This window comes from Symphalangus syndactylus, chromosome 18 (genome assembly GCF_028878055.3).
Source record: "Symphalangus syndactylus isolate Jambi chromosome 18, NHGRI_mSymSyn1-v2.1_pri, whole genome shotgun sequence".
In the NCBI taxonomy this organism is placed as follows: Eukaryota; Metazoa; Chordata; class Mammalia; order Primates; family Hylobatidae; genus Symphalangus; species Symphalangus syndactylus.
This window is the reverse complement of record NC_072440.2, coordinates 42767685-42793379: the sequence shown is the minus strand read 5'-3', so window position 1 is coordinate 42793379 and position 25695 is coordinate 42767685. Positions and strand designations below refer to the sequence as shown.

General features: G+C 42.0%; 1 protein-coding gene and 1 pseudogene across 3 annotated transcripts in view; both read right to left on the bottom strand.

Moving 5' to 3' along the window:
• The window catches only part of MIER3 (MIER family member 3), a 45669-nt gene extending 38815 nt beyond the window's left edge, over positions 1 to 6854 (bottom strand). Inside the window, exon 1 of one of the 3 annotated variants that reach the window (XM_055251476.2) lies at positions 6832 to 6854. The gene's annotated coding sequence lies outside the window, so the exon portion shown is untranslated. Of the gene's footprint in view, positions 1 to 6770; positions 6791 to 6831 lie in introns of those variants that run through there. The other 2 variants (XM_055251475.2, XM_055251477.2) reach the window with 2 other exon arrangements.
• Positions 6855 to 17591: 10737 nt separating this feature from the next.
• On the bottom strand, positions 17592 to 18224 carry LOC129467238 (U2 small nuclear ribonucleoprotein B''-like; annotated as a pseudogene).
• Between the last annotated feature and the right edge of the window lie 7471 nt (positions 18225 to 25695).

Here is a 25695-nt window from a genome sequence, read left to right as displayed (position 1 = left end):
TGGAAGCCCATGCAGACTAAGACAACATGTGTGCAGTATTTGCTTTTGAATCTGGTATTGCTGAACATCTGATATTTGCTTTGGAATAAAAAAGAATTATGAGTAAAAATTCAGAAATACTTCATTAATTGTATTTATGTTCAAACTTTTCTTATATACATGTATCAGATGATAGTAAAAGGAGTATGCTGCTGCTAAAGATAATCAGTCCAGGAGTTGGCCTATCATTTTATTTTTCATAAGAAGTGGAAAAATATTAATATTACAAGAGAAATCATGTAAGGATATTTATTTGCGGCTTCTATCCAGTGTTCATGGAAATGTGAAAGTCTGAAAACATTTCAAAACTATGGCCTACGGATGAGTGTGAAGACTAGCTGAAAATACTTGCTTACATTTCAATAGTGATTACTATTTCTTACCAATGCTGGGTTCTTCACTTTGTTCTTTCCAAACCCTTCTTCAAGAGCAATGTATTATTTGACAAAGGCCAAGAGGAAGTCATTAAATGAAAAGTGCTATCCTTTTTACTACCTTTATGACTCAATATACTATATCTGATGTTGGAAAATCTCAACAAGGACTAAAATACCCCATTCCTCACACCATGCTTAACCTTTGACTAAAATATATGTAAGACAGGAAGATTTAACATGTATTAAATATGGCCTAAAACCTTACTATATTTCCTTTTTTTTTTTTTTTTTTTTTTTTTTGAGACAGAGTCTCGCTCTTTCACCCAGGCTGGAGTGCAGTGGCGCGATCTCGGCTCACTGCAGGCTCCGCCCCCCGGGGGTTCACGCCATTCTCCTGCCTCAGCCTCCCGCGTAGCTGGGACTACAGGCGCCCGCCACCTCGCCCGGCTAATTTTTTGTATTTTTAGTAGAGACGGGGTTTCACCGTGTTAGCCAGGATGGTCTCGATCTCCTGACCTCGTGATCCGCCCGCCTCGGCCTCCCAAAGTGCTAGGATTACAGGCGTGACCCTTACTATATTTCCTTGATTTCAAAGTGTATTTCAAAACAGCTTCTGTAAGGATTTCTTCTTATATCTCATTAACTCTAATGGTAAAAAAAAGATTTACTTCTCTAAGATTGACCAAAAAGCTTGAGCCAAACAACTGTAAAAACTGACAATTACTTCATAGTTCTGTGTTGTACTGTATTAGAATGGAAGCTAGAGAGAATTTGGGAAAAGCTTCACTTGACAATTTAAGAATTTAGCACAAAGAAACTGGGGGCAACAAATGCAGGTTACTGGGTTTGAGTTGGGGTATAAAGGGCAAGGATAAACAGGGAGTTCTCTCAATGAAAGGTTATTAGTACCTCCAAGGCAACTATTAGCAGAACTAGATTTATTTTATAGCTGTTTAAATTATCTGGAAGAAAGAATGCACAACGTACGGGATGCTAGTGCCTCTGTTCTCCATTCCATTCAAAGAATATGCTCCAGGTTTAGCTTGAGATGGGAGACTTGAATCTTCTATACTCTTGTTTGGCTTCTCCTAGTGTGAACATCTTGCTGCGTTGAGTGTAACTCTGGTGTTTAAAGATACACATTTTTTTTTTTTTTGGTACAGCATGGTCTGTAAATACAAGCCAACTTCATCATCTGGTGTTCAACTAAAGAAACACCCAATACTGAAGGAAAATTGGCTGCATCGGACTTTTTGGGAGGCTGTATATTCACTTTCAATGTGGCACTTTCCTAAGGCATTTTTTAAAGTTTCATTTTTAAAAAAAATTATTATTATGAAATATTTCAGGAATAGCAAAAAGTATGCCATTTTTCTTTGTTTTTCATTTAATTTGCACAAACTAAACATAAATACAATATAATTCCATGTTATAAGTATTTATTGAGTACCTATTAAACGCATATTATTTCCTATCTCCCAGCTAGCTTGCGAGGTGAATGTTATTCTCTCCATTTTACAGATAAGGAAACTAAGGCTCAAAGATATTAAAATTTACCCAGTTTAAAAATGATAAAGCTGAATTTGGACCCAAGTCTGCTTAAATTTAAAGCCTGGACTCTTAATATAAAGATGCTAATGAGTAAAACAGGAATCATTATAAAACAAAAATATAGCATTTAAGTGAAATCTTGATTATGAATGAGAAAAAGCAATCTCATTTGGGGGAAGAAATGTGCCAAACTAAAGATCCTAACTTTTGGAATAAACTGTGAAACTGGATTTTAAAAAATGTGTATCAGATCAACTTTATTATAACAACAATACATTCAGGAAAAATAATCAGAGTTATACAGTACTTGAAGCATGGTAAGCAGAGAGAGCTATCTCAGTCCCTCCTTGCATACACTTGACCCAGCACAGTGCTTGGCAAATGTTTGTTGAATGAATGCATCAGGATCTAGTTCAACAGCAGTCACTTCCTTGGAGAGAAATAACCCAAGGTATGGATGATGAGGACAGGCAGTGCTTCCTAATGCATCCTTAGGGAGAGTGTTATACAGGAGCAGTCATCCACTTATTAATCCACTTAGAAATCATTTCTCTCCTTGGCCTTTTGTTGGGTTAGGTCTGCCCATGTGATACATGTACCAGGAAGCCTAGCCATGGATACTAGTCTTCTGGCTTCAGTGGGCAGTCAGCCCTGCTGCTCACCTCTTCTGACTTGCTCTCATCCCCTTCTCCCTCCTCCACCTCCGATGCCTAACTCTGTTTGATGTTGCTTCACAGAGCAGTGTCCCTTGGTGCCCCCTTACTTGTCTGACTCACTAGGACACACTTCTTAGGCTTTCACTCTCAGCATTTTCTCTGGGACATGATCGGGTCACTTCTAACATCTCCACTCACCCCTAGCTGCAGGTTTTGCTTGGTCCACACAAGATCCATGTTGGCCACCTCAGCTCTACCTGGCCTTTCCATCTGGGATAGAAAGGGACATATTGTGCTCACTATGCTGGGATCTGTATGGGAATATATCGTGCAGCTATGCTGCAAGGCAGCTCTCCTCACTCACCAACTTCCGTGACAGCTTCTGAAATAATGAAACCCCAACATTTATATGTTCATACAAATAAACCCACCTCACCACCGGGTGGATTTCTCTCCAAAATTATGATGTCAAAGTTGTATAAGAACAGGCCAGTCCTTTGGAAGAACTTCTCTACGTAGAAAGAAGGAATTTCAGGAACTGTTTATCTCAGAAACAACCTTTGTGCTGTACTAGTTTTCTTGGACTACCATAACAAAATACCACGCTGGGTGGCATGAACAGCAAAAATTCATTTTCTCACAGCTTTGGAGCGTAGAAGTCCAAGATGAAGGTGTCAGCAGGGCTGGATTCCCCTGAGGCCTCTCTTCTTGGCTTGCAGGCAGCTGCCCTCTTACTGCCTCTTCACATGCTCTTTTCCTCTGTGTCTGCATCTTTTGTGTCTCTTTGCGTGCCTGAATTTCCTCTTCTGATAGGACATCAGTCAGATTGGATTAGGACCCATCTTAATTTTAACCTCATTTTAACTTAATCACGTTTTTAAACACCCTGCCTCCAAATAAAGTGACATTCTGAGGTACCAGGGGTTTGTACGTCAACATACAAATTTGGGGGGACAGAATTCCAGCCATAACATGTGCCCCCTCAGATTCCTTCTGTCCAAACTGCCTCCCAGACTCACAGCCTCCACCATGGATGACAGCTCTGTCCAGGCAGCTGTGTCCTAGAGTCTGGCTTCTCCTGCCTCTTCTGTACTCACACACTATGCCAGCCTGCCAAGCATAGTACCAGGCTTCCTGAGTGACTGTCTGAAAGGGTTGGATGCTATAAGAGAAATGTGAAGACATTAACAGTCTCCAAGGCAAACTTTGATGATGAGGGAAATGGAGACCGAGGGGTGCAGGTGGTTAAATTCCTTGGATCGATGACTCTGAGGCACTGTGTCTCCACACAGCCTGTCCTGAGATAGTGTAGGGGAGCAGATGCACCTGCTGAGAGACGAGCTGTCACCTGTGGCTTTGTGATGAAGCAATGATCGGTGTGGGTAAGCATCACCTTGCATGGTTTCCCATCTTCCCCTGTTTAACTTCCCTTTTCCCTTGCGCTTGCTGCCCTGACTTTGTACCTCCCAAATACTCCCAGATACAACATCATCACTCAGTCCTTGCTTCACGCTCTATTTTCTAGGGAACCCAGGCTAGAACACTGGCATAACTGCCAGCTGGAAAATAAAATTTAAAAAAAACGGAAACACTTATTCATTACAGACAAACACTGGCAAGTAATTTTGGGGCTGATTCTGAGCTATCACTTCATCAATGACATACTCCTGCATTATGTATAATCAGATCAGAGGAATCATCATCACTCTGTGAAATACAGGACTAGACAATGTATCAGTCAGTTCCAACTAGAAAAACAGAAACCATCCTAAGAATTTAAAAAAGAGGAAATTAATCCATGAATTGCTTACACAGGTCATGAAAGAGCTGAGATGCCAAACAGAGGACTGTGAAGCAATCCAGAGATTTGTAAAAGCAGAAAGTTGCTACCGCCCCTAAGCTGGAGAGACAACAGGAGGAATCAGTGTTACCAGCGGCCAGAGCCACTGGGGGAAGTTGCAACAAACCATCGAATGCCTGACTAGGTAGAGCTGAAGATATAGCTATGCTAGAGATGCAACTGGAGGCACAGAGAGAGGGAGAAATATTCTGACTTCTGTCTTCTTCCCTCCAGTTTCTTGCCAGCATCTCCCATTGCCTGAATGCAGGAAGAAGCTGGTTGATCTAGGAGCCTGGGAAATGCAGCCTACAGGAGTTGGCACCTCTGTCACTCAGAGCACTTCAGGGGAAGGATATGGAAAGGAATAGCATAGGCTGAAGATTGGTCCAAAAAACAAGATAGGCTAACTAAACAAGATAGGCTAACTTGGAGAAACTGTTAGATAGTCAATAACTTTATGGGCCAAGGAAGTGTACAATGGGAGAAAAAATAGCACAGTTATAGCACAGCAGGCATCAGGATAAAACAGACCTGAGTTCAAATGGAAGATTTCCCTATCTATTGGCCATATGACCTTAGGTGAGTCATTTAATTTATCTGAACCTCAGTTTCCTTCCCTCAATCTGTGTTGTAAAGATTATATGAGATTACTTATGTAAAGTGCTTAGCATATTAGCTGGCATCTAATAAGTAATCAATGAAAGACAACTCTTATAATAACAAGAGACCAATATCTAGTTGGCTTAGTCTGTGATACGGTTTGACTCTGTGTCCCCACCCAAATCTCATCTCGAATTATAATCCCCACATATCGAGAGATGGAGGGAGGTGATTGGATCACAGGACCATTTCCCCCATGCTGTTCTTGTGATAGTGAGTTCTCACGAGATCTGATGGTTTTATAAGCGTCTGGCATTTCCCCTGCTTGCACTTCTGTCTCTCCTGCCGCCATGTGAAGAAGTTCCTTGCTTCCCCTTCCACGATGATTGTTGGTTTCCTGAGGCCTTATTGCCCATGTGGAACTGTGAGTCAATTAAACCTCTTCTCTTTATAAATAACCCAGTCTCATGTATTTCTTTATAGTAGTGTGAAAATTGACTAATACAGTCTGGTTCTTCAAAACGCAAAGATTTGGATGAAGTAGTTTATTTGGAAGATGATCCCATTGCAAGGGAGTGGGAAACTGAAACAGAGAAGGAAGAAAGGCAACAAATAGTGTATTAATAAGAGAGTACCACTGTGGGCAACAAGGGTTCAGTCCCACAGAGGACTCTCTTAGGGAATGGTGTGTAATGCCTTTGAATTGTAAAGTTTTTAAAAGGGGTGAGGTAGCTGGAATTTTAGCTACCAATTCGCATTCACAGTAAAAGCTGCTCCTGGCATTAACTCCTGGGCACTTTCAGCCTGCCCTTCATGACGGCTGAGCCTACTGTCTCAGCCAGAGAACACCCTTAGGTAATACGATGCAAGAACCGGGTGTGTACAGGTGCCATCCCCAGGGGACCTGGGCAAACTGATGAATATAGATTAATTATTGCTACTAGCTACTGCTGCTGTATAGCTGAAAAAGATCTGGGATCATAGTGGGCTATGATCCCACCTAAAATCAGCACAGTTGTACTTCCATGTTTCCCTGGACCAATACTTTTCAAACTTTTCTGACCAATATCCACAGTTAGTAATATATTTTTACATTGTGACACAGTACACATGAATGTTTATATAGTGCACATTTATACCAAAACAAAAGTTTTCTAAAATAATACTTATTCTTTTGAAATAGCATGCACCCTAATATCTTTCTATGTCACTAGATTTTTTAAAACAAAGATTGAAATTTCCAAAACTGATTTCAAGACCCTCTAAAAACCCTCAGTTTATTGTCCTAGCTACTGCAAGTGTGTACTGCTGCAGTGATAAGGAGCTTGAGCAAGACTGTAAATAAATGATGTCACTGTGCCCTAAAGTCATTAAGTACTAAACTAATTTCAGCTGACTTTTTTTTTTTATAGCAAGACATTCTCAATGAAGGAAGCAGTATGTTGATTGGTATTTTAGCACTGGGTCTTTATCTAGTCAGAGACTGGAAACAGTTAACAAACACGCACTTTGAGTAGCACTGCCCTAGACCATACTTGAATGGGGTTTTAAAAATGGGCTTAAGACTAAAAATGAATTTTTCTAATGCTTGCCCTTCTCTGTTGTTAAAAGATCCCTAGCCCTCCACAAGTCTCATTTAGTATTTCTTGGGGTCTCATAGGGTTATCTCTGATGAAGTTGCCAAACCATATTTATGAAGGTTCCTACCTTCTCCTTAGCTTCAAAGGCTAGAATGAAAGATGAAGACCACTGCCCCCACTCTGCTCACCCCTGCAAGGAGGACCACTCGGCCCTTACTCCTGTGCTTCCTGCCTTTACACTCCTGCCGCTGCCAGCATACTGGGAAATAAGGTTCAGGTGCCACTTCTGTGGACTAACAAAAGAAGGGAAACTGGGTCCTACACTGCAATTGTGGGTCCCCATCCCAGGTCACAGAGGAGCTCTGTGATGCTGCTATCTTCTAGGGCAACAGTCCTCAAACTGGAGTACCCTAGGATGCTCAACCCAGGGCAATTTTGCTCCCCCAGGTGACATTGGCAATGTCTGAAGACATTTTTGTTGTCACAACTTGAGTGGAGGAATGCTATTGGCTTCTGGTAAATAGAGGTCAGAGATGTTGCTAAATATCCTACAATGCACAGACCAGCCCTCACAACAAAGAAATATTTGACCCAAAAGGTCAATAGTGCCAAGATTGAGAAAACCTGCCCTAGGGGTACACATAGGCTTCCCAGGGGCAAGTGGGCACTGGTCACTTTAAGCTGATTGGTTAACATATCTTCCATTTCCATTTGCACCATCTCCTAAATTTGGTTTGCCACACTCTGCAAGTTCTACTTTCCCACCTCCTTTTCACAGTGACCTCTCTTCCAAACCCCAAATATACTATCTGGGTATAAAAATCTTGCAGGGCAGGCCATCGCAGTGGCTCATGCCTATAATCCCAGCACTTTGGGAGGCCGAGGCGGGCAGATTACGAGGTCAGGAGATCGAGACCATCCTGGCCTGTTAACATGGTGAAACCCTGTCTCTACTAAAATACAAAAAATTAGCCACGCGTGGTGGTGCGTGCCAGTAACCCCAGCTACTTGGGAGACTGAGGCATGGGATTCACTTGAACCCGGGAGGCGGTGGTTGCAGTGAGCTGAGATCGCGCCACTGCTGCACTCCAGCCTGGCAACAGAGCAAGACTCCATCTCAAAAAAACAAAAAATCTTGTAGGGCAAGCCAGGTGTGGTGGTGCATGCCTGTAGTCCCAGCTACTCAGGAGGCTGAGGCAGGAGGATCATTTTGAGCCTAGAGGTTCTAAGTTACCATGAGCTCTGATTGTGCCATTGTTTCTAGCCTGGGTGACAGTGGAATCTTGTCTCTTAGAAAAAAAAAAAGGTTTATGCCAGACATTTCTATAAACTAAATTGGATAAATCTTCAGGGCAAGGTATAATATATAAAATATGACAGGGATTACATCCTTTGCAACTGTTTACATTTATAATATAAATCTTTACATGTTAACTTTCTTTTTTTTTTTTTTTTTTTTTTTTGAGACAGAGTCTGGCTCTGTTGCCCATGCTGTAGTGCAGTGGCACAGTCTTGGCTCACTGCAACCTCTGCCTCCTGGGTTCAAGCAATTCTCATGTCTTAGCCTCCCAAGTAGCTGGGATTACAGGCGCCTGCCACCATGCCCAGCTAATTTTTGTATTTTTAGTAGAGATAGGGTTTTGCCATGTTGGCCAGGCTGGCTTCAAACTCCTGACCTAAAGTGATCTGCCCACCTCGCCTCCCAAAGTGTCAGGATTACAGGCATGAACCACCACACTCAGCCCTACATGTTAACATAAAAATGTGGGAGATGGAAATACATGTCAGAATAGTGGTTACCTGTGGGAAGGAGAGAGCAGGTATCAACAAGAAGGGAGCATGAAGGAACCTCTCAAGCTGCTGGAAGTGTTCTATACCTTAATCTTGGTGGTGGTAACATGCATGTATAAATATATGAAAGTTCACTAAGCCTTACACTTAAGATTTGTGTACTTCACGTAAGTTTTATTTCAATTTTTTAAAAGTGAGAGGGCTTTTCAAAATTATTTTGGGATAATAATCAAGCAAAAATATTTGAAGACCACTGTTCTAGGAGACTGAGAGGACTAAGTCTTCCTAGCCTTATGTCCTTGCTTTCCAGCAGCCATGGTTTAAAACCTGTCTCTCCAGCCCTCTATCCTCAGGGCTTCCTTCCTCTTCCCAGGATGGCTCACTTCCCTCCCAGTCATTCCACCAAAGCCTCAGAAGTCAGACTCTGTGCTGGAGATTGAATGTTTGTATTCCCCCAAAATTTGTATTTGGAAACTTAATCCCCTAGGTGATAGATAGCATTAGGAGGCAAAGTTGTTGGGAGATGACTGGATCCTAAGGATAGATCCCTCATGAATGGAATTTGTGCCCTTAGAAAAGAGACCCCTGGCCGGGCATGGTGGCTCATGACTGAAATCCCAGCACTTTGAGAGGCCAACGTAGGAGGATTCCTTGAGGCCAGGAGCTCGAGACCAGCCTGCTCGACACAGCAAAAGCCCATCTCTATTATAAAGAAAAGAAAAGAGACCGGAGAGAACTCCCTTGTCCCTTCTACCATGTGAGGACACAGGGAGAAGATGGCGATCTATGAACCAGGAAAAGGGCCCTCACCAAACATTGGATCTGCCAGCGGCTTGATCTTGGACTTCCTAGACTCTAGAACTGTAAGAAATAAATGTTTGTTTTTAAAGCTACCCAATCCTTGGTCTTTTTGTTATAGTCACCCAAACAAGGACACTCTGTGATCAATATGCCCCTTACATCTTGGACCTCTTCCCTGGGCATTTTCCTCCACCACCTGCCTTAACTGAAATCTGCCTCTTCTCCTTGATGCCCTAGGACACCATCCTTTCAGACTGCACAAGCCTCAGGGTCAGGAGGAAGGTTCTGTGTCTTGCTCCTTTGATACTAAGTCAGGATGCTCCATCTGCTAAGAATCCTAGCATTCTCTCATCCTACCTCGACTCCTGATCACTATCACTTAATGACTGCCTGGCCAGTGCCCTTCGTCAATCAGAACCTTCATGCCTGGATTACACACAGCCTTCTCTACTCTAAGCTCTGTTATTCAGTTAAAGTAATACTTAAAGAAAAAAAGATTTTAATTTTCATGAAGTTCAGCGTATCAGTGTTTTTTCTTTTAAGGTTTCTTTTTGTAGCCTATGTATAATAACTTTTTCTTAATCCAATTTTTCAAAGATTTTTATCCTACATCTTTGTGATGGTTAATTTTAGGTGTCAAGTTGACTGGATTAAGGGATGCCCAGATAGCTAGTAAGGTATTATTTCTTGTTGTGTCTGTGAGGGTGTTTCTGGAAGAGGTTGTGATTTGAACCAGTGGACTGAACAAGGAAGATCACCCTCACCCAATTTGAGGATGGGCAGGCATTATTCAACTGGTTGAGGGCAAATATAGAACAAAAAGGCAGAGGAAAAAATGAATTCACTCTCTCTTCTGAAGCTAGGATATTCATCTGCTTCTGCTCTTGGACATCAGAATTCCAGATTCTCTGGCCTTTGGACTTAGTGACTTGTATCAAGCAGCCCCCAGGTTCTCAGGCCTTTGGTCTGAAACCAAGAGTTACACCATTGGTTCCCCAGGTTCTTAGGCCTTTAGACAGGGACTAAGCCACCTGCTTCCCTAGTTCTCCAGCTTGCAGATGGTCTATCATGGGACTTCTCAGCCTCCGTAATCATGTGAGCCCATTCTCATAATGAATTTGCCTCTTATATCTATATCTATATCTCTCCTATTGGTTCTGTTTCTCTGAAGAACCCTGACTAATACAATCTTTTTTAAGATATGCTATAGTTTTGGCCGGGGATGGTGGCTAACACCTGTAGTCCTAGCACATTGAGAGGCCAAGGCAGGAGGATTGCTTGAGCCCAGGAATTTGAGATCATCCTTGGCAACATAGTGAGATTCCCATCTCTACAATACATAAATAAATAAAATAAAGTTAAATTTAAAAAGATATGTTACAGTTTTAACTTCATCATTTAGGTCTATGATCTATTTTGAATTATTAATAATTTTTATATATAGTATTAGTTAAGGGTCAAGTTTCATTTTTTCCATATAAACATACAGTTGTTCCAGCACCATTTGTTGAAAAACTTTCTCCATTAAGATAACTTGATGCCTTTGTCAAAAATAATATATATATTTATTATCATATTTTTAATTTTATATTATATACATATATTTGGGGAATCCTTATTTTGTTTTATGGCTCTATATGTCTGTCCATAAAACAATTCCACATTCCCTGATGACCTAGATGATTGAGATCAAGTGGCAAAAACCCTTCAACTTTGTTCTTTTCCAAATTATTTTGGCTTTTTAACATCTTCATTATTTCCATATGAATTTTAGGTGAATCAGCTCATCAGTTTCTATAAAATGCTTGTGGGTATTTTGATTCAGACTGTGCTGAATCTATAGATCCTTCTTTGTTCTGATCTTCCTGGGGAAACATATTCTATCTTTCACATTGTGGTAGTTTTGAAATACATGCATAATTTCTCTAATATTCCTCCCTCAAAAAGTGGAGCCTAATTCCCCGCTTCTTGAATGTGGGCTATAGTTAGTGACTTGCTTCTAATGAATATACTCTAGTGGAAATGATGGTATATGATCTCCAAAGACTAGATGATAAAAGGCACTGTGACTTCCTCCTTGCTTTTTCTTTCTTTTGGATCACTTATTCTGCGGGAAGCCATGTGCCAAGCCATGAGGACACTTGAGAAACCTTATGAAAAGATCTATATGGTAAGGACAAGAGGCTTCCTACAAATGACAGTTAAGGAACTGAGGCCTTCCTCCAACAGCTATGTGAATGAGCAATCTCGGAAGTAAATCTTCCAGCCCCACTCATGCCTTCAGATGACTGTGGCCCTAGCTGACATTTTGATTGCAACCTCATGAGAGAACTTCAGCCAGACTCACCCAGTTAAGTGGCTCTCAAATTCCTAATCCCCAGAAATTGTGAGACGATGAGCGCTTATTGTTTAAGCTGCTAAATTTTGGGGTGATTTGTTACATAGCAATTGATAACCAATGCAACTATTAAGTATCATATCTCCTGTAGAAGCCCTTGTCATATTGAGAACACTCCCTTCTATTACTAGTTTGCTAAGAGTATTCATCATTAATGGGTGCTAAATTTTGTCAAGTAACTCTTCTAAATATATTGAGATGATTATATGTTTTTTCACCTGTATTCTGGTCATATAATGAATTATAATTATTGATTTTCAACGTTAAACCAAGCTTTCATTCCTGGGGTAAACTTTATCCTTATGGTATATCCATGCAATGAGATAATATTGAGTAATAAAAAGGAAAAAAAACTGATACATGCAACAGCATGGATGAATTTCAAAAACAGTCTGGTTCCTTTTATATTAAATTCTTGAAATGACAAAACTAATCTAGTAACAAAAGTATATTAGTGGCTGCCTGGGGCCAGAAAATAGGTAGGGATTCACAGCAAAAGGTAGAAGAAGAGAGTGATAGATATGTTTTATATCTTGATTGTGATAGTAGTTAAACAAAAGCATAACTCATTAATCAGTACCCTTAAAACAGGGGCACTTAAATGTATATGAATTACGCTTAGCAAGAGAATTCATGTTTTGGGGCCAGGCATGATGGCTCATGCCTGTAATTCCAACACTTTGGGAGGCCCAGGTGGGTGGATCACTTGAGGTTAGGAGTTTCAGACCAGCCTGGCCAACATAGTGAAACCCCATCTCTACTAAAAATACAAAAATTAGCCAGGTGTAGTAGTGGGTGCCTGTAATCCCAGCTACTTGGGGGGCTGAGGCCAGAGAATCGCTTGGGCCTGGGAAGTGGAGGTTGCAGTGAGCCGAGGTCGTGCCACTGCACTCCAGCCTGGGCGACAGAAAAAGACTCCATCTCAAAAAAAAAAAAAAAAAAAAAAAAGGAAAGAATTTATGTTTTGAGGCCAGGTGTTGTAGCTCATGCCTGTAATCCCAGCACTTTGGGAGGCCGAGGCGGGTGGATCACTTGAGGTTAGGCATTCGAGACCAGCATGGTCAACATAGCGAAACCCTATTTCTACTAAAAATCAAAAAAAAAAAAAAAAAAAAAACGGGCATGGTAGCACACACCTGTAATCCCAACTACTCGGGAGGCTGAGGCAGGAGAATTACTTGAACCCAGGAGGCAGAGGTTGCAGTGAACTGTGATCATGCCACTGCACTCCAGCCTGGGCAACAGAGTGAGACCCTGTCTAAAAATAAAAAATAAAAATAAAAAGAATTTATGCTTTGAAAGTTTATACTTAAACTCTGTAAAACTAAATATTGAAAATTAGTCTTCTAGTAATGTCTGTTGAAATAAAAATGCTAAAACAATAGGTCTAGGGTATCTTTAAATAGTTATCTGGGTTACAACTAAAGCTAGCAATTTGGTTAATGACCACAGTAAGGGGGAAAACACTGGCCTAGCTAATGGATTTAATCTATTCCCATGTTTAAATGATTGTTAAGTAAAGGCTCTGCCATGCATAGAATCATTACTTAGGAAAACATCCTCACTGAGCCTGCTTTCCTGGGGTGAAATTCAAATACACTTGAGAAATCCAAACTCAAGTCAATTGTCCAAAGGAATAAACCTCTATTTAAATGATCCCAGCCTCCCAGCCTCAAAATGGAGGGTTAAAAAGAAACACAATCCATAACTTTTCTGATATTTTTTTTCCTCTGTGATGACAGCATTTCTCCTTCAGCCATGATAATCTTCAAATCTGTCTCACCCTGAACTAGGACCCTTCAGCCTGAAACACACAGAAATGGTACAACTGCCAAGAGTTGTTACTAAATAAACAGCCATAAAAATGATGTCGTTGATAACAGAAGCAATTAACATTATCAACTGTAAATTACTGTCAGTAAAAACAGAGATTTATTCATTATTACCATGCCCAATGCTGACCCTTCTTTCTCTTATTTTTGCATTTGCAGAAAATGAAAAGATTTAAGGAAATGAGAGCCTACCTCTAAATTGGTAATTGCTGTGGTTGTGCTGTCATTCTTGTCACTTTCAGGTTGGAATTCCAGAATGCTGCTGTCCCTAGGTCAGACCCTCCTGGATTCCTCAGCCTGTCATTCTAGCAACTAGAGCAGAAGAAAAAGAAAAGGGCTCTATTAATCAGAGTTCTCCATAAAAATAGAACCAAGAGGAGATAGATAGATAGATGATTGATAGATAGATAGATAGATAATAGAGATAAAGATGAGATTTTTTATGGGAATTGGCTTATACAATTATGGAGGTCAAAAAGTCCCATGATCTGCTGTCTGGGAGCTGGAGATACAGAAAAGCCAGTGATGCAATTCAGTCCAAGTACAAAGACCTGAGAACCAGGAGCTACAATGTTTGCAGGCAGTAGAAGATAGATGTTCCAGCTGCAGAAGGGAGAGATAATTCACCCTTTCTCTGCCTTTTTGTTCCATTTGGCCCTCAGTGGATTGGATGATGGCTGCCCACGTTGGAAAGGGTGAACCTTTAGTCAGTCTACAGACTCAAATGCCAATCTCTTCTGGAAACTCCTTGTAGACACACCCAAAAATAATGTTTTACGTCCTAACTGGGCACCCCTTCTGTCAAGTTGATATATAAAATTAACTACCACAAGGGCTAAGGTAGCTGTCAGCTACTTAAGCTTTCCCCTTTCTCTATTCTTTCATTTTGGGGGTAGAATCTGAGAACCCCATTATCTGCAACCCCTATTTTCTAGTGGAGGAAGCCAAGGGCTAATTCTGCCAGTGTAGTGAAAGATGCCTTTCACAGGGAATCCTGAAGAGCACTGAAGCCAAGGAAGATGCCAAGTGTGTGCAGGTCGGCTAAGGTCAGTGAGTTCAGGAGGAGCTGGGAGCCAATGGCAAAAACCGAAGGATCCTAATCAAAAGGACAGATGATAACAAGAGTAGGTGAAGATATGGAATAATTGGAACCCTCATGCACTGCTGGTGGGAATGCAAAATGATCCAGCTGCTTTGGAAAACAGTCTGATAGTTTCTCAAAAGGTTAAAAGTAGAGTTAGTATACAACCCGGCAATTCCACTCCTTGTTACACACCCAAGATAAATGAAAACATATGTCTACACAAAAACATATATACAAATTTCATAGCAGCATTATTCATAGTCACCAAAAAGTGGTAACAATCCAAATGTCCATCAACTAAAGAATGGATGAAGAAAGTATGGACCTGGTAGCTCACACCTGTAATCCCAACACTTTGGGAAGGAGGATTGCTTGAATCCAGGAGTTTGTGACCAGCCTTGGCAATATAGTGAGACCCCGTTTCTTCAAAAAAAATTTAAAAATTAGCTAAGTGTGGTGGCACACACCTGTAGTCCCAGCTACTAAAGAGGCTGAGGTGGGAGGATTGCTTGAGCCTGGGAGGTTGAGAGGTTGAGGCTACAGTGAGCCATGATTACATCACTACACTCCAGCCTGGGTAACAGTGAGACCTTTTCCTTAAAAAAGAGAAAAAGATACATCGCTACAATGGAATATTCAACCCTAAAAAGGATACATATTACAAGATAGATAAATCTCAAAAACATTAGGCTACATGAAAGAAGCCTGTCACAAAGAACCACTTATTGTAAGATTCCATTTCTATGAAATGTCCAGAATAGGCAAATCTATAGAGACAAAAAGTAGATTAGTGATTGCCTGGAACTGGGGGATGGGGGAGGCATGGGGGGACTAGAGGTTGATGGATAAGGAGTACAATGTTTCTTCTGAGGGTGATGAAAATATTCTGAAATCGTGGCTACGCAATTATAGGAAAAGCTATTGAATTGCACACTTTAAATGTGTCAATTGTATGGCATGTGAATTATATTTCAATAAAGCCATTACGAAAACAAACAATAGAACTAGGGGACCAGGGCAGGAATGGAGAACCCAGACGTTAGCTGGAAGGCAGAAATTGAGAGAGAGAGCAGGCAGGCAGGCAGCTTGAGGCGGTTCCTAGGCTAGCTGTTTTGTGCTGCTGCTGTGCTGGGTCTGCACTGTGCAAAGTGAGGCACTGATAGGGCCAGCTGAATTTAAAGGGGCAGGGATAGCGTAGACATCTACTGTGCAAAGAGCTGCTGTTTTTACAACGGAAGACTGCTTTTATAGTTGCTGCTATTAAAGAATTCCAGAGAGGCTGCTCCTGTGTCATGACTATGGGGGAAGCATGAGGTGAGCACTATGTTGATTTGTTTATTTAGACCCTCGGAGTCAAGAGACTGAGTTACTCAGGCTCAGTTCAAGTCCTTTTTTCGTATATTCCTTTATTTAGTCCTTTTTACCTCCATATTCCACCTTAGCAACCATTCTAATGGGCACAGTGGGAGTCTTTTGGTTTATATGTGTAGGCTTGAATATTGAGTGTTACCATTTTGTATGCATGTATATGTATCTCACATTTAGGAAATATTATTATATTGGAGATCCCATTCTGTTTCTTCCTTTTTCACTCTATACTTTGTTTTAAAGACCCATCTGTGCTGTTAGGTATACATCTACTTCTTTGGTTCTAACTGCTCACTGGCGGTGTCTACTGCACATTACCTATCCACAATCCCTGTGATTGGCATACACGTTGCCTTCCTGTCCCTGTACTCCGAATAAAATGTGGAACCCATGAGACTATGCCTCATAGACCTCCAACTGCAGGAGTGTAATTGACCTAAGGCTTAGCTCTGAGTTCTGAAATCTATCTCTGGGTTTCACCTGAGGCCTTGCTTCCTGTGGGCTGCTCCTAGCCAGTGACTGAGCAGAGCCGGGCAACTAAGACAGGCTCATTCCTGGGAGACAGGGGACTCCTCCCATGGCTGATTAGGGCTTGAGGACTTCCTGGTGGATTTGGAGAACCTTCCACCAGGTTCTTAGGATGCTTCCACCAACCTTCCTTCCCTCTCCTTCACTTGGGGTCAGACTTCATTGTGGTATGAGTTCTCCCATCCATCCTTATTTTCTCTCACAGGTATTCCCTCTAAGAAAATCTTTGTACGTTTAATTGGTTTAATCTGCATCTTGGCATCTGTTTCTTAGACGACCTGTGCTAACCCTAGTGCTATACCAAACATCTTTGTACATATCCCCTGAGGACGATGTATAAAGGTTTCTTGGGGATGTACACCTAGGAGAGAAATTGCTAGGTCATAGGGTGGGGCCAGGTTGCCCCTGGAGTGGCTGCTCCCACCTGGATTCTCACCAGCAGTGCGTGGGGTTCCTACATCTTTGCATCTGTGCCTATTCATGGCATTATGCTGCTAATTTATGCCCGCCTAAGAGGCATAAAGTGGTATCTCTTTGTTGTTTCAAATTCCTTTTCTTTGATTACTAAAATTATTCATCATTCTTATACATATTAGTCTTTAGGGATTCCTTTTCTGTCAAAGGAATTGCCTACTATGCACTTTAGTCATTTTTATCTTTGCATTCCTTTCTTTTTCTTTTCAGTTTTAGGAATTCTTTGTATATTCTACATACAAGAGCCACAGTATCTACCACATGGCCAAACTGAGAAAACAGGGTGTGGGGGAATCTCTTCAATTCTTCTTTTTCAATTTTGTATGATCCCTTGTTTTTAGACGTTGCAGGCATCTCCCAATTTGCCGTCTAATAACTTTGTTCATGATGGCTTTGAACAGAAATTCTTAGTTTTTGTGTAATTGACAGAATCATTGCGGCGGGGGAGCAGGTTGTGCATCACACTGTGGTCCACAGCTTGAACCATGGCCAGGCACACCCAGACTTCATTCCTGGCTCATCATGTCCTAGATGTTACCTAGTTCAGTCACTTCTCTATTTTTTTTCACTTTGACTTTCCTCATGCCTAACTATTAGAATGACCTGAGCAAATGTTACTAATACAAACACTATAAATAATATTGAGTCCTTTAATGATGACTATCCCAAGTATTACTTCTTGACACAGGTGATTTTCATAGCGTGGGACAAAGTGACCTTAAATCCTTGTAAAGCTGCCCTGACAGCTCCAGCCTACTTACCATTTTCAAATTCAACCAGAGCAATACCATGCTTCCCAGGTACAAAACGTACTTTCTTGAAACCAGGGAACCTATTAAATAGCACAGATAACATCATCTCATGAGTCTCTGCTGGTAAATTAACTTAAAAATAAAACAGAATTCAGAGGGTAGTAAGAACCTGAGGATTTGGGTATCAGCTGAATTCAGTGTTTCCTGACCAGGCTTTCTGTTTGTGGTTGTTGCTATCTGTTCCACAGTTTGGGCTTTTTTCTTTTCTTTTGTCAGCAAAAGTGTCACACATCTTAGAAATTATATCAGAATCTGTTTTTGCGTACTGGATTTGCATTGGTTTATCATACAAATGGAAATCCTTGTAACTGTCTCAAGGCATTTGTGGATGAGCCCAGTGTCCCGCACCCATCTTCATGGTCTTTAGAGCCACAATACTTACCACATGGCCAAACTGAGAAAACAGGGCATGTAGGAATCTCTTCAACCCTTCTTCTTTAATTTTGTCGTTCATATTGTTGACATAAATTAAGCGATTTGGTCTGATATCCATGTTTTGGATTCAATTGTTCAAATAGCCTGAGGCCTGCACCATCTCCAGTAAGCGCTCAGCAAGTTCCCTCTCTTTCAACTTTTCATCTCAAAAGCAAGGACAATATGAGACAATCCTACTCATCTAAAGCAACTGGGAAGACAGGTAGTTGGCTGATAAAAATAATCATTAAATACCATACATTTGTTAAACATTTTCTTTCAACTTAAAACATACAAAAATATTCACTTATTTATACATCTTTATGTAGGGCATAGGTCTTTTTATTTGAGAATGATCTGCTTACTGTACTTCACATTTTGTCTCTTACTTAATTTAGATTAATAGTACATTGGTGACAATTTTCAGTTTTGGATTCTTTATTTTTTAATTTTCTATTTTTTTAGAGATGAAGTTGCTCAGGCTGGTTTTAAACTCCCAGGCTCAAGTGATCCTCCTGCTTCTGCCTCCTGAGTAGCTGGGACTACTACAATAGGCATGCACCACCATGCCTGCCCGGTTTGGTATTCATTAAAGTGTAACAAAGCTGCGCAGGATGGTGCATGCCTGTAGTTCCAGTTACTCAGGAGGCTGAGGTGGGAGGACTGCTTGAGCCCAGGAGGCTGAGGCTGCAGTAAGCTATGATCATGTCACTGCACTCCAGCCTGGGTGACAGAGTGAGACCCCATCTCTAAAAATAATGATAAAGTGTAGCAAGACCTTACATCCTCTAGATTTTTATAATTTTTCTGCCTTTTTACAGTTGTTCTTATTCAGATTTAAATGAAAAGGAAGTTTTTTAAATTATATCTTTCCAAAGCATTGCACTTAATTTTCTTAGGAACAACTCTACACTTATGTTTAATCAGTTTATGTACTCTTTAATTAAATTGTACAACTATAACAAGTACCATAGGCTCAAAGGGTTTGGTAACAAATACAATTTTTTCTCGTAAGCATATGACTCAACATACTCAACATGTGTTATGTTGAGCAGAAACACCCAGGCAAACCAGAGCACTTGGCTGCAAATGGTCCACATGCCCTTGGAGTTGGTCGCTAGGGTTGTAGAGGAAATGGAGAGCCTTGGAGAATCTGGTGAAATGTTTAAGTAGGGCCTGCTAAGAGTTTCCATCATCAACCTTTTGGCTGGCTGTGTCAAACTCTGTGCCTGGCACTTAGTAAATGCTTAGTAATTGTTAATCATTATTAACACTAGACCAATGATTCCTAACATTGGGTCATCTGTCCTTGCCTGTGCCCGTGCCCCCACACCTTGGGGACATTTGGCAATGCCTGGAGACATTTTTGGTTGTCACAACTGGAGAGGTGGAAGTAGTGCCTAGTGGGTAGAGGCCTATCCTAAACATCCGCCAGTACTCAGGACAGTCCCCTCATCAGAATGTCACCAGTGCCCAGGTGGAAAACCCTGCACTAGTCTAAGTGCTTCTGAACATGAACCTTATATGTGCCTATTCATAATTGCATCTCTCGCACCTAATGCATCTCATGGTTCATAATAAAACCTCAAAAAGTCTGTGTTGATGCATGCATGCACACTGACTAAATGAGTGGAAGGCCTCTGAGACAAGTGTGGCACATCCGCAGAGTGAGGCCCGGAACTTCAAAGTGGTGCAAATGAACCCTTCTCAGAAAATTTATCCAGGCCACTCTATGCCTGAGCCTGGCTCCCATGTGCTACAGCTGCTCAACTGCAATTGGCTGGATCCTGATCTGTTTATACTGTTCTTGCCTGTCATATTTACCCACTCAGAATTTTTTAATTCTTTTGATAACTGATCTCTGGCTTGGTCCCTGAAATTTGCTCCCACCCTGCAATTCCCCTGGGCCCACTGCTCTGCACAGCCTGGCCCTCCACCCATCCACTAGTGTTCAGCTCCTCACTCTCCTGCCTGGCACCCAAGTGCTTGCTTCAGCTTCACCCCTGGCACAGAGGTGATCAGACACCTCTAAATAGGAGTTAGAGCTGGTTAGAGAGAGACCCCAAGTGAAGAGAACAAAAGAAGCGTAGCCCAGGGAAGCAGAAGAAGCAGAACTGGCTTCTCACTCTTGTTCTACTGTTTATCAGCAGTATCTTAGGTAAAATCCCGTATTTGCCTTTTCTTAACCTCTGTTTTCTCATCCATAGAATGAAAATAATAATGTTTTTCAACCTATTCCACAAACTGGTTTGTAATAAAATGATAATATAAGGGTGATTTTCAGGAAGGTTTACAAATAAATAAATATCTTTGGTGATGAAGAAAAATGTTGAAGAAAGCAACTTTATATATCTTTAACACTATTGTACTCTAACAGCCATATCTGACATTTGCGTAATGCTTAAAGTTCATAAAAGGCTTTATCTTTTGATCTTCACAACCTTACAAGACAGGTAGAGAAATGCTATTACTACATCCCAGAAGGGAAAACTGCATCCCGCAAATGTTAGTGTTTTGCATAGTTTAAATAGCTAGTGCATTTTAGAGAGACAAGGACCACAACCCAACCCTGTGCTCTTTTCACTATGATATCCTGCTACTAAGTGGGTCCTTTGAAGACACATAAAAATGATTTAAATAATAATAATATGGAATAATCACATTATAAGGAAGTTTGGCATAAAAGGGAGCTGCAGAGCATATGCCTTAAGGATATTTTAATAGTCACGTTCCAGAAGGTAAAATTGGGAAATAGTAAAACTAGACAATATTTTGTCTTTTCCTTTTTAAAACATTTCACTTGGAGAGAATTTGCATGTGGCCCTGAAATTTCTCTGCTCATTCAAGTTTTGGCTCTTCCTTCTGCGGCATGAATCTACAGAACAGCAAATGCCATAACTTTTAATTCACACATGACTGTTGCCTGTGCCACTCTGGGATTCAGCCAGGCTTAGACATACTTACAGATGGACAGAAGTGGAGGAGACACCAAGACTTGGAAGTGTCTCTGTCCCCAGAGGTAAAACCGAAGGGAGAGAGAAGGAACCACGCAGCTGCAGCTACAGTTAATTCGGTTTGGTGCATGGTACAGGGTAAGTGCAATTGCAGAAGGTCTGAGTAAGCAGTTGAGGAGAGAAAAAGAGTTCCAGGAAGTGTATGTAGCACAGGAATGGGGCATTCGAGGTGGATCACCCTTAGGAGTCCAGGTCGCCAAGCCAGAAGTCTGTTAAGAGTGGAGATAGTGGTCTGGTGTGGTGGCTCATGCCTGTAATCCCAGCACTTTGGGAGGCCAAGGCGGGAGAATCACTTGAGGTCAGGAGTTCAAGACCAGCCTGGCCAACATGGTGAAATGCTGTCTCTACTAGAAATACAAAAATTAGCTGGGTGTGGTGGTGGGCACCTGTAATCCCAGTTACTTGGGAGGCTGAGTCAGGAGAATTGCTTGAGCCCAGGAGGTGGAGGTTGCAGTGAGCTGAGACCACACCACTGCACTCCAGCCTGAGCAACAGAGCAAGACTCTGTCTCAAAAAAAAAAAAAAATAGAGTGGAGATAGTGGAACAGGAAAAGTTCCCTTGTCTCCCTCGCAGGACGTGTGATGGGGTGTGGCTCACTTCTTCAAGGCCCCACTGCTCAAACCTCTAGGGGAGCATACAGACAGGGAGTCTGTGGGGCTCAGATCCCATGGCAGTGTCTAGGGGGATATGTTTACTGCTCCTGAGGCCCCAGTGGGCATGTGTTACAGGGTGCACTTTTAGTTTTGCTCTTTAATTCTGCTGTCTATAGGTGGCTTGTATTAAGCCGCTCAATTAGACCCTCCATCTTGTCACAAGGACAGGGGGCTTTCTGTGCCTTGGTGTACCGGAAGAATCAGATCACACCTGGGCTTGGAGAATGAGTGCAAGGTTTTATTGAGTGGAATTAGCTCTCAGCAGATGGGGGAGCCAGAAAGGAGGTGGTTTTTCCCTGGAGTCCAGCCGCTCAACAGCCTGGGCTCTCCTCTGACTGTCCCAGCAAAACTCCGTGTGGTTCTGCCGGTTGATGGCCTGCAGGCCTGTCCGCGTGCTCTTCCGCTAGCATACTCCCTTTGATGTACCGATGTCCTCTTGCCATCCAGCCTTTTGTGTTTTCTTCCGCTGATGTGTTCCTCTTGCCGTCCAGCAGCTTCTGTCTCTGCCTTGCTAGGGTCTTGGGTGGGGTTGTGGTGAGCCAGGGTGGTCTTGGAAAATGCAACATTTGGCCCAAAGACAGAAGTCCCTGTCCTCATCTATGTCCATGGGGGTAGAGCCCTAGCCAGGGACCATGCAGTCCTCCACTCAGCACTTCCCTTCCCCAGTTCTGTATCATTTAAAGGGACCACGCTCTTCCCTTCCCAGCACTCCCGTATCAGTAGTTGGAGGTCTGGTCCCTGGGAGCGAGACTGGCAAGGCAAAGGCAGGCTCCTGTTCTAAGAGGATATGGAGACACCTTCCAGGTTAATAATGGGGATAGGCTCAAAGACCAAAGCCCAGATGCAAGAAATGGGACATGGGAAAGAAGACTGAGACTTCAAAAACAAAGTAGGCTTTGCTTAAGGATCTCTTTGAGAGTCGGCTGTAGCTGGGCTGGAACCGAAAGACTGTTCTGTGGGAAAAGGAAAATAAAGAACCAGGTTCCAGACAGGACAAAAAAGGCAGTGGGCTAACAATGGTCAGTGTGCTGGTCAGTGGACTGTGGGATCCTTGATTGTTTCTGTGGCCCCAGCGTGATCACAGTACCAGGCATGCTGTAATTCTTGGGCTCTGGAACATTCTCTTCCCATGTGCTGCTCCTGGAGTAACCTCATAGGTGGTATCACAGAGCTACTATTAGAGAGGTAAAGGAAAATTTGGAAAACTCTCTGGGTTGAGATTCTAAATATTTATAGTATTCTCAGCAACTGATCTTTAATCAACTTCTTTTGCTCCCTGGTACCACCTGTCACCTGTCAACCACCCACAGAGGTCTTTCCAGGCAGCCAGCCCTGACCTCCTATGCTGGTGAAGTCTCCTTGAACACAGCCCATCAGCGACATCAAAGTGAGAGGGAGGACTGGAGGAAAAGAATATGGGAGGGAAGGAATCGGCTTTAATAGAGGTCTCAATTGAAAGGACACAGATGTAGTTTAGATATTTGTCCCCACCCAAATCTCATGTTGAGTTGTAATCCCCAATGCTGGAAGTCCGGCCTGGTGGAAGGTGTTTGCATCATGGAGGTGGATCCCCCATGGCTTGGTGCTGTCTTCACGATAGTGAGTTCTTAGGAGATACGGTCATTTAAAAGTGTGTGGAACTTCCCCTGCAACACACTCTCTCTCTTGCTCCTGCTTCTGCCATGCCAAGTGCCTGCTCCTGCTTCACCTTTTGCCATGAATAAAAGTTCCCTGAGGCCTCCCCAGAAGCAGATGCTGTTATGCTTCCTGTACAGCCTTCAGAACTATGAGCCAATTAAACCTCTTTTCTTATAAATCATCCAGTCTCAGATATTTCTTTATAGTAATGCAAGAACGGCGTAACACAGACACTGAAAATGAAGTGGCATAGAGAGAAAATACAGGAGGCTGTCCAAGGCATTTTGTGTTAGGATTGAGTCACTGTTGTGTATAAATCTTTTCAGCACCAGTCTACAAAGAAATGAATAAGTAAATGAATGGCTGCATGAACAAATCAGTGAATGATCAAAGAATCAATGGACTGAAAGATGAATCAACAATGAGGATAGTAAAATGACAATGTACCATCATCAGTTCACAGGTATAATGAGTGTGTGCACGTGTGTGTATGAAAGAGGAAGAGCCAAAGGATTGATGGGTGTAATAGGTATACAGAGTGTTACTCTGGCTCTTATAGAGGAATAGTTGACAAACTAAGGAGGAGTCACAAGCCCCAAAGTGCCTCAGAAGCCCTCATCCCTAGAATGGCAACAGACTTGTGTAGCAGCTGCACCCTCACAGCTGACAGCTGTCATGTTTAACCCTACCCTTCCCCCCTCCAACCACAGGGTATGGAGTAAGAAGGTCCCACATCGAAGGATGCTTCACTCAACCAGCCCTTTCTCTGAGAAGTCTCAATGTTTACTCTCTGACACCATGAAAGAGTCACTCACAGAGTATATAACTAATGCATTAATGCAGATGAAATCCTGTGCCTCTGAAAGACTAGGGACCCAGAATTGGCTAAAATAATACTTTATATGCACTGTACAATGGAGCTGCAAAACTGTGGCTGTACAGAATTGGGTGACCTCCAGCCTGATTTCATCTAGCCAATTGATATGGTTTGGCTCTGTGTCTCCACCCAGATCTCACCTTGAATTGTAATAATCCCCACGTGTCAAGGGTGGGACCAGGTGGAGGTAATTGGATCATGGGGGTGGTTTCCCCCATGCTATTCTCGTGATAACGAGTGACTCTTACAAGATTTGATGGTCTTATAAGCGTCTGGCATTTCCCCTGCTTGCACTCATTCTCTCTCCTCTCCCCCTGTGAAGAGATGCCTTCCACCATGATTGTAAGTTTCCTGAGGGCTCCCCAGCCATGTAGAACTGGGTGTCAGTTAAACCTCTTTTCTTTATAAATTACCCAGTCTTGGGTAGTTCTTCATAGCAGCATGAGAAGGGACTAATACACCAATCTATGGGAGGAAAATGTTTCCCAATGGCTGTTGTGACTGATCTCTTCTGAGTGAATGTCAAGTTCTCAAGTGATGGAGGGAAGCAAGTGCCAGGATCACATAGGGAGATTTGTAGAATCTCACATGCTCCAGGCATTCCAGTGCTAGAGTGGTTGGTGTAAAATTATAAATTAATCAGTGAAAATAATTGTTTTCTACAAAAGGCAAAACACCAATTTTAGGAAATTGGTCACCTAATCTGATTGAAAGGAAAAAAAAACATGCTAAAATCACACTGTTAGGGGGTATGGGCCATGAATCTGTCCCATTGGGTTTCTGCCATCCCCATTCTGAAAAGCCCTACAGCCTACTAAGCCTTGTCTCATGACCCTAAGATTACAAAGTGTACTAGATGTGCTGGGTTTGTCATAGAAGTATCATCTCCTTAGCCGGAGAAAAGGAACCAACATTGAGTGCCAGCTCAGTGCCAGGTGCTTCAAAGATTCTGGGAAAGATGTTCATTGATCAGGAAGGATGGAGATGAGATTCTGTTTTGAAACATACAATCCTAATGATGAAGACCCTCAGGACCATTAGAACATCTTTTCATGCAGTAACAGCAAAGTGTCATGAACACAGATACCAATTTTAGGGGAAAAGCTGCCTGTTACTGTTGTCAAGATCCAATAAATAATTCAGCATGGAAACAGTGACATCATTTTCATTGGTCAAAGTCCAAAATAAAAACCTTGCAGGTAAGTTCTTTATAATACATCACACTCCAAAGATATATAAATAAATCAATTTGGCTTTCAGCTATTAGAAAGTAGATTGCCGTTTTAAATGAACAAACAAATTATATATCTTTCCTACCAAGAGTAATTATATATCATTCCTACCAAGAGTAATTATATATCTTTCCT